This window comes from Saccostrea echinata, unplaced genomic scaffold (assembly GCF_033153115.1).
Source record: "Saccostrea echinata isolate AGI-Se365-2 ecotype Australia unplaced genomic scaffold, CSIRO_AGI_Sech_v1 ptg000033l, whole genome shotgun sequence".
NCBI lineage: Eukaryota > Metazoa > Mollusca > Bivalvia > Ostreida > Ostreidae > Saccostrea > Saccostrea echinata.
The window spans coordinates 37,460,716-37,471,537 of NW_026889782.1; positions in this window are offsets into that span (position 1 = coordinate 37,460,716).

Sequence of the window (10,822 nt, forward strand, 5' to 3'; positions counted from 1 at the left end):
CCTAAACTTTTGTTTTAAGAAAGAGAGAAGAATTTTTTTAGAATATTCATCAGATAAAAAAAATCTAAAAGTACAAATTAAACTTAATCACAGAAGATAATCTTTAGTGGATCACTTGAAATAAAAGAGTAGGTGTCAAAAGAAAGAAAAGAAATAAAATGGAATAAGATCCAACATTATGTGAAATATGAGCAGAAGGGAAAGCTCTTTCTGACGTCATAAAATAATATAATTACAACTTAGTCAAATTTGATATAAAAGCAAGGGCAACAATTGGTATCAAACACATCAGCCACAACACAACCAAATGATAGGTTATATTGTTAACAAGGTCATTATAACGACCATAGAATTTACAGAATGCTGATTTTAAACGAGGTTTATGATTATTTTAATCTCATGATTTTTATTTTTGTAAGTGTTAAAGAGCAAAAAGAATGTCTACCTCTGATTGAAAGCCATGGACGATGTCTTATGAAAACATATCTGTCGTCAACAGTAAACGTCCATACAATTTCATTAGACTGCATGATAGAACTAAGTTCATGTTCCGTTGCCTTATTATCCGGGGTCTTGAAGCCATAGAAAGAACACCTCTTATCTGCCTCTTCTCTGGGTACTGCGTAGTCAATGAACACGAAAGAAGAGTTGGTAGTATCATCTGTTAAAATATCAATCAGCAAAATGAGAGAGGTTCTCGGTTTTATCAATGAACTTAATGGGGAAAATAGAAATCAAAATTTTTTGTCCGTCACTAAACTTTGACCTATAAAAATTCAATAAATACAAGGGAAATCTGGTTAAATTTTGTGGTTTTATATGCATTAATTTAAAGTACACAGAATAAAGAAATGATACTGGCAGACGTGTCGCCCAGTATAAAAAGGCGTCACTCTTTTGAGTCTATAAGGGACACAGACTCAAGGAGTTCATTCGGTGCCCCTCGGATAATCCTCAGGGATATTAAACATATGTCATATGTACAGTCTTCAGATTCCCAGTTTTGGTATGAAACCAACAGTTCATACAAAAAATTGAAAGAATGTAAAGTTTCTATTAGAGATATATTCGAAGACTCCTTTTCCGATCCCATGTCTTCTATTTCAAAATGTTCTGCGAAAAACTGTAAAACCTGTGACATTTTGATAACTAACACTTCTTTCACCAGTAATCTTACTGGACAGAGCTTCTGTACCAAAACTTGGGAAAATCTGAACTGCAGATCTTTTAATGTTGTCTACGGAATAGAATGTAATCTTTGTGGACTTGTTTATGTTGGTGAAACCAAAGGATCACTCAATAAATGAACATCAGATCATAGATTTCAGATAAATAATGGGGGCCAGCAACTTCATACAAACATTTCAATTTACCTGATCATTCTATTTTGTCAATGAAAGTTAGAATTCTGGAAAAGATTTACCATCACACAGACAGTCCATCACTGAGTACACCTTTCCGTAGACGAGAAGAATTCTGGATAAGGAAGCTAGGAACAGCCTTTCCCTATGGATGTAATGACAATGTCGTTAGTGTTGGAAATCTTTCCAGTCCACAGTGTAACAATGTAAATGTGATGATACTTTTTAATCATACACAGAGACGTAAGCGTAGTCATGGGCATTGGTCTTACAATAAACCTTTAATACACGATGTCTCTTTTGATCCATTACTACCTTACGTAAATAACAGTAAGGTCTACATCATATTCGCACCAAACTTTACTCTGTCCCTTTGAAACTTTTAAATAGTCTTCTTGAAAAGGTCAAGGAAAGTCCATTTTTTGATTCCTCGACACCAGAATATAGGCTCGGATCTGTAATTATGGATATTGCCAACCATAGGCTTTTTAAATCCCCGCATTTTACTGAAGAAAATGCAGCTAAAACAATCCGTTTTTTTCCTTAAACCTCAATACGCCAACAAAGGAATTGACGCGGTTAATATAAGTAATATTCTTAATCAAAAAAGGGTCCAGTCTTGTAATCCACCATATTTCAAATTAAAGACTACACCTTGTATTTCCTACAAATATACATCGAATATTGCTTCCAAACGTTTCGATTACAAGAAAACTTAACAGGGCCTGGATATCGAATATCTGAAACATAATCCTCCTTCGTGTTCTTGTTCTTCTACGCCCTATAACTATAGTCCTGCTGGACACGTTATTACTAGTGACGTAAATATAGTTAATAATGAGGACCTTAGATCGCTAATTTTAAAAGGTCCTAAATTTAGGGAACCCAGATCCTTCAACTGGCGTCGGAATTTCATAAATATTATGGATTCTGTAGAGGACTACGCCAGGCGATGGGCCAGACATGAAAAAGAAGACCTTGACACTTTGTCAGAATGGATTAAATGTATCAGGTGTATGTTAAAATCGCGCATTAAAAGATTGAGAGGCAATATGAAAACCATCTATCCTTCTGTATTCAATAATCCAGAAGTGAAAAAAGAATTAGATATATAACATGATCAGTACGTACTGGTCCCTGCTGACAAAGCAAGTAACAACATTGTCTTTGCTTGTAAGACTCATAATATTGAATGTATTTTATAGGAACTTGGATTTAATTCTACAAGTGGTAATCCAACTTATACTCATAGTTCCCTTTCTAAGGAAGAAATTCTTCAAAATCATATTTTTGTATTTCATGTCAGTTTTGAATATTTTTAATATTCCAAACAACCAAAATGAATTTGAATTACCATATTTATATTGGATTCCGAAACTTCATAGAAATCCTTACAAACAAAGATACATAGCGGGTTCCAGTAAATGTTCAACCAAGCCTCTATCTTTACTCCTCACTAAGATATTAACAGTGCTGAAGGAGAAACTTCAAGAGTACTGTGCAACAATATATATTCGAGAAGTGGTGTAAATCAGATGTGGATACTTAAAAATTCCAAGGAACTTTTGGAAAATTTGAAATCACAAGAATTTACCAAAATCAACAGCTTTAAAAACTTACGACTTTTCAACTTTATACACAACCATTCCCCACGATAAATTAAAGTCCAGGCTTTTTGATCATTGACAGCTGCTTTTTCAATAAAAATGGAACTCGTATATATACTTATCTTGTCATTGGTCATTTGCAAAATTATTTTGTTAAAAAACATTCTGATTGTACACACAAGTACTCTGAAAATGACATTAAACAGATGCTTGAGTTTCTGATTGACAATATCAATGTGGTATTTGGAGACCAGGTCTTCCAACAATCTATTGGAATTCCCATGGGAACCAATTGTGCCCCGTTATTAGCAGACTTTTTTGTATTCTTATGAAGCAGAATTTGTCCAAAATTTTGTACGTGAATAGAAGAAAACACTTGCTGGGGCCTTCAACTCGACATGTAGATATATCGACGACGTATTGTCAATTAACAATGGCTATTTCCATTCTTATGTCCATACGATATATCCTCGTGAACTTGAGATAAAAGATACCACATAGTCTGACACATCTGTTTCATATTTGGATATTTTACTTGAAAAAGACGTTAATGGTAATCTAAAACGAAGCTTTATGATAAACGTGATGACTTTAACTTTTCAATCGTCAACTTCCCTTACTTATGCAGCAATATACCTTCATCACCTGCATACGGGGTATATATCTCTCAGTTGATTCGATACTCAAGATCATGCTCTACGTATGTACAATTTCTAAAACGAGGTATATTATTGACAAAAAAGTTGATGAAACAAGAATATATGCTGTCTCGTTTAAAGTCATCATTTCGTAAGTTCTACAATGACCTTGTCAGCAAATACAATTTATCATTGAGTCAAATGGTGACTGACTTTTTTCATACTAATTGTTAGGCCATTATTTACACACAGAATTGTCGACGGGTTTTTCCGTTATTTCCCGATCATGACTAGGAGCACCCGGCGGGTGTGACCGGTCGGCAGGGGATGCTTACTCCTCCATGGCACCTGATCCCACCTCTGATGTTTGGAGGTCCGTGTTTGCTCTGCTCCTATTTTGTATTGTTAAATGGACTTTTGAGCTCGAATACGGTTCATTATCTCCATATATTTCATGAAGGCAAAACATATCAAAGGGTTATCAGTTTTGTGTGTTTTTTTATGTAAAATGCATGTACTTGTAACAAATGTCGCCCGTGTGGCACAGTGGTTAGAACGTCTACTCGCGGAGTAAGGAGTTGGTCCTTACGTTGCGGGTGCGGGAGACCGGTCTTTCGGATGAGACCGTAAAAACCGAGGTCACGTGTCGTAGCAGATGCTGGCACGAAAAAGGTCCTTCACTGCTCAACGACCCTGAGTGCCGAGTATAGGTCAAAATTTGCTGCCTCCACCGGCAAGTGGTGGCGTCTCCATATGAGTGAAAAATTCTCGAGAGGGACCTTAAACAACATACAAAAAGTCTAATAAATCAAATAACACAAAGGAACTCACAATATTGATTGTTAATCTGTTAACATTCATAAAATCGAAATGAGGACATTTTTACGTTGAACATTTTTTTGATTAATTTCTCGGCAGTGTTCAAAAGGGAGTCAACGATTTGACAGTTAGATATCTTAAATGTAAATTGACACAATAGGTATGCAATAAAAACAGGAAATTTAATTAATCTTGTGATTGTTGTGTCATTTGTTTTAGGTTTTGGGAAATATGAAGAAAACGATCAGAGCAAATGTGGAAATTAGAAAAAGTGGGATAATGTGCTATGGAGGAGTAAACATCTTCTGTCTCCCAAATAGGAAATGTGCATATATGGCTTGCACTTATCTGAATTACTCAGTGATTAAGCTTAACTCTCACCTGTTAGGTTAAGGGTTCTTCTAACCATCTCAGACCCAAGGGAAACCACGCATGTGTAAATTCCTCTGTTTCTTACAGTTGCCTCTATAATTAAAAGTGTATCTTTGGATGTAAATACGAGTCAGTCGCCATCGTGGCGCAGTGGTTAGAGCGTTTGCTCTAGAGTCGCGATGTAAGGAGTTGATCCTTACGTCACGGGTTCGAATCCACTGCGCGACCTGGAGACCGGTACATCGGATGAGACCGTATAAACCGTGGACCCATTTCGTAGTAGGTGTTGGCAGGACAAATATCCCTCAGTGTTCAATGGCCCTGAGTGCAGAGTACAGGTATAAATTTGCAGCCCCCCACCGGCAAGTGGTGGCGTCTCAGATGAGTGAAATATTCTCGAGAGGGACGTTAAACAACAAACAAACAAATAAAACTAGACACTATCACTGTAATTAAGGAAGTCCGCTCCTTAGCCAGGAACAATAACTCTTAAAATTAATAATTACATGTAATGGAATAAATCTCAAAATTAAGACTGACATTGATTTTTCTTCATCTTCTAACTTACAGTCCCTGAAACGTTCTACTTTCCCATTTTTCCGTTCGCTCACCGTTCGTTCACCGTTCGTTCAGCGTGCGTTCATCGTTCCTTCACCGTGCGTTCACCGTTCGCTCTCCGTTCAGTTTTGCGTTCACCGTGCGCTCGCGTTCACCGTTCACAAAGCGTTCACCGTTCGCTCTTCGTTCCGTTCACTTTGCGTTCACCTTGCGTTCAGCGTTCACCTATCGTTCAGTTTTGATTGTCATTCGGAACTCCGAAGTGAAAGGACTTATCTTTTTGTAGGTAAGGAGCTACAGGGTTTTTTCAATTTAATAACTAACATATCGTGTTTGAAAAATCATTATTTCATGGGGAAGAATATCTACGATATATATATTTATTATTCTAACTTAGCTGTTAGGTTATTTATTAAATTACTCTGGAAAATAAATGTTGTTATAAGCACATTCTGTACCTATGTAGACCGATGCTGAAATATTAAATTTAACCAAGGGCAAAGTGCAAATACTTCAAGCACTGCAACAATTTGTTGTTTTGTTAAAGACGACAAATCGTTAATGGTGATATAATTATCCAAGCAAAATAATTACGCAGCAAAATTACGAAAACATTTATTTCTAACACTTTTTTTTTTCAATTACTACAGAAAATATGATAGAACTAGTTCTGAGAGTTATACATAGTACTGCGGATATCCTGTTAATTTATTATCTTTGGAGCAAATTAAATTGATAGTGTGTTAAAGGAAATATTTATTAAAAATGTAATACACTAAAGAATTTTCTCTACAATAATATGTTAAGTTTATATATAGTTATAGAGAAAAAAATTCTTTCTTCACCGTAACTTTATATGTTTGCCATTCGATATGATTAATACCCCCCCCCCCCCCATTTCCCCCTAAATCGGTTACTTAGTCAGTACTGTATTTCCAGAATATTTTAATTAACATTTAAAAAAAATGTTAAGGTCTTTTTTAGAACAAAAATTTCAGTCTCAAAACAAACATGCATCTAAAAAAGTCACAAAACAATAGTAGTTCAAAATGTACACGTGTCGGCGGTGGTATTTGGAATTGGCAGAGAGTATGTTTCAAATTCAAGTGTTAATACCCAATGTTTTTCATTCAATTCTTATTCAAATGTTGGAATCAAATCTAGAAATGATAAAAATAATTGTTATAACTTGTTGGAAATACTCGCACTTCGTCTTCGATGTGACGAAACTTTCACACCTGCACAGTGTCGAATGATTTTGATTGACAGGACAAGCACGTGGACTTCGTGTGAACTTGAAGCAGGAAAATAAAAACGGTCAAACAAATGGATATGATTTGTTGATTTAAAAAAAAAAGGTTACTTTCACTGTCTGATATATTTAGAAAAAAAAATTCAGAGTTTTTGTTTGATATAGGTACAAACATTTAGTGAAGCCTGAAAGGAGGGGGGGCTAAAACGGAATATTTATCTCTCTCTCTCTCTCTCTCTCTCTCTCTCTCTCTCTCTCTCTCATTTGTCTGTTTAATAAACACTATAACAGCATATTACTTAAATATAAAGATTTGAAAATTGAATTTATAACAAATAATATGAATATGCATCTTTGTATTATCTTGTCCGAGTATAATCACGGCCATCTACAGATACATGTAGAAGTCTGCTCAATAAATCATCATGAAAAATAGAAATGATACACAATATATTATTGTATTAAACATTCAAATACGAGCGTATAAATGCAAAACGTCCACTGACCTTTGTGATTAATTTTTTTTCATTACTTTACACGAAATCGCCTTAACATGGAGATATATGAATGGATGTTACAACCGCTTTAATTCATTCTGTAAGTCGGAAGTTTTCTCTGATTTGTTATCAAATAAGAATAAACATTTTTATTTTCCAACTAAAAAAACATCTTTTATACTTCAGCGTTCGGCAACAATTACAATGTTTTAATGCGATAAAAATCGTGTGATTAAAAACTTATTGTGCATGCATCGTCTTTCTTAGGACAATTTTGGAGAATTTATTTTATTGAATTATTTATTCATTCATTTATTGGTTTACCTATTTATTAATATTTATTTATTTATTTATTTTTTGGCACCTGACATTATAATACAATAAAATAGTTTCAATGCAAGGAAAAGATCAGAGGCATTCCGAAAATATCGTTCATCTTGCGTTCACCGTTCGTTCACCGTTCACTTTGCGTTCGCGTTTGCGCTCCGTTCGCGTTCTGCGTTCGCTCACCGTTCACCGTTCACACATCGTTCACCAAGTTGCGTTCAGCGTTCACACATCGTTCACTCACCGTTCGCTCTGCGTTCGTTCAGCGTTCGTTCAGCGTTCGTTCAGCGTTCGCTCACCGTTCAAGTGGGAAAGTAGAACGTTTCAGGGACTGTACCATTAATAACAATGGTAAGATTTATGGCATTCTGCAAATTATTATCGACGGATCTTTTATTCCATTCAACTGGTTCTATTTCGTATTTTGGTTGAAAAAATCTTTTTGGAAATTGGCCAAGAACTATAACCCTGTCATTGGTTTGAAATATCCAATCGACTGAAGCATTTGAGGAATCAAAGAAGTGTAGATCAGGTATTCCATACAGAATGCATCGGATGAAAAAATTTTCTCCCTCTGTTACTTGTGTTATATTAGTTACCACTTCAACTGAAATGAGAACAAAATTAGAAACATATATATATATATATATATATATATATATATATATATATATATATATATATATATATATATATATATATATATATATATATATATATATATATATATATATATATCATAAATCATTGGGAGACTACAATTATATATTCGACGATTTGACATTCAATATTTTATGACATGAATACAATTACAAATGTATTTAAATGTACAAAATGACAGATTTGTAATGACGATAAAGGAGAATGAAAAAAGGGAAAGTAAAGAAAAGAGAAATCCGTAATAGATAATTTTAACTAACTGACCTCAACATTGATAATGAAGAAATCTTGGGTTTTTGAAATCACTGACGGCTGCTTTTTCAATAAAAATGGAACTCGTAAATTTACTTACCTTGTCATTGGCCATTTTCAAAATTATTTTTTTAAAGACATTCTGATTCTCCATATATCATTGTTTTTATACAAAGAGCAGGTCGATCTTTATGTTCTCTTACTTGCAAAATTATAATGAAACATTGAAAAACATACTGGAGTATGCCAAGCAGCCTAACAATACAGTGTCATCTTATGCAAAACTGTGTTTAATTGTACATTCTCAAGCACCTTTAAATAAATATTTGTCTGAACATGACAAGGAGCACACGGCGGTGTGACCTGTCGGCAGGGGATACTCACTCTCCTCCATCGTACCTGATGAAGTATATGGAGATAACGAACAATATTCGAGCTCAAATGTCCATTAAACATTACAAAATAGGAGCAGAGCAAACACGGACCTCTAAGACATCGGAGGTGGGATCAGGTGCCATGGAGGAGTAAGCATCCCCTGCCGACCGGTCACACCCGCCGGGTGCTCCCTGTCATGATCAGGATATAACGGAGAAATCCGTCGACAATTCTGTGTGTAAATAATGGCCTAACAATTAGTATGATAAATGTGAGTCAGCATTTGACTTAATGAAAGATTGTATTTGCTGACAAAGTCATTGTATCGACCATAGAACTTACGAAATGATTACTTTAAACGAGACTGCTGATATTCTTGTTTCATCAACTTGTTTGTCAATAACTTACCTCGTTTTAGGAATTGTTCATACGTACAGCATGCTCTGAATCAACTGAGAGATATAAACCCCGTATGCAGGTGATAAGGGTATATTGCTGCATCAGTAAGTGAAGTTGACGATCCCACCACTGATCTTTATGGAGGTCCGTGTTTCCTATGCTCCCGATTTGTATTGGATTAATGGACTTTGAGCTTGAATACTGTTCGTTATCTCCATATTCCATGTGTAAGATACTTGAAGATACTTGTAATAAACAACATAAAGGATGTATATTTTTGTAGAGGAGAAGATAAAGTATAGAGACAGATGGGACAAGCACGGGTTAAACATTAATTTATAAATTTCCAACTCTTGCTGCCAATAAACTTAACTAAAATGCAAATAATTCTCAAAAGAATATACATTCATTTCTTCGAAAACCCACGGAATACATAAAGAGAAAAAGGATAATTCAAATGCTTAAATTAAAATATTTTTCCTTATTTCTGATGAGTTGTCAAAAAACGCAATATTGAATAAAAAAAAATGTCAAAGCATTCAATGTTTTGGAGCAAGTTGTCAAGACATTTACAAAATTTATACTACATAAATCCAGATAGCAGTAATTTAAATAACAATACCAAGGGCTTACCATTAAAACTACCCGCTGGTGTGACGATAGGTAGCAAAGCAGACAATACACATAGACACGGTATCATTTTTCTACACACTTTCTTCACTCTGAAGCTTCTTATACGTTTCATTGTTCACTTTGAAGTACGGCAGATTCCTTTACATGGAAAATACAGCGGACGTTTGAAAAAAAAGAATATGCTTCTCGTTCCTGTATCGGAGATTTGTATTTCCCATGGTAAATCCAGATTTCTTATTTCCTGTTTCCTTTCCTATTTGAATCTTCCTTATTGTTTAGATTTATTTTAAGTTTCTTTATATCTAGATATGTTTGATATTTTGTGTCATGTAAGTCTGTCATGCAAGAGACAACTACATCCTGTTTGTATTGCTCTATCATTACATCATTACAAAGACAATAGATTCATTTTTGCAAATATATTAATGAAAAAAGGGAATTCATGAAAACTGCGCGATATCAATGATTACAAGGATTAAAAAAATTACACCTAGATTTTAAAATATCTTATTATTTTCACTTTTTAAAGTACATAAAATGTTTTACAGTAAGGAAACGCACATGTGAATAATTTGTACTTAATAAGTAGGTCATTTGTGTGGCTTTTTTTATAGGGATATATATACTCAACATTGAAGGTTTATTTTCCTACATCTATATCTACCATCAGCCTTACACTGTTTAGCGTAAATATTGAGGACACGTAAACTGTAGTGCACTGAAATACACTGTTTTTATTCAGTTAATTTTATAAGTACATATACATTAAGAGGATAAGCTTCTCTTAATTTGATCCAAGATTTTTATTCTTCACAGGATCTTCGAACATGAATCTTCTTCCTGGGCGTGCGAATCAAACATGCGAAAAGAAATCTAGCTTATACCTCTCCAAAAATGTCTCCTATAATAGCAAACATTTGGATTTTCTCGTCAGAAACACACACACGCTCAAATTATGTACCTTTGCTAACATCTTATGATAGATTATATATCAAAATTAGAAAATCTGAAATCTTATATTAGGCCATCTTTAAAAAATTGTTTGGTTGCCCTCTCCTGACCGAATGGCTAA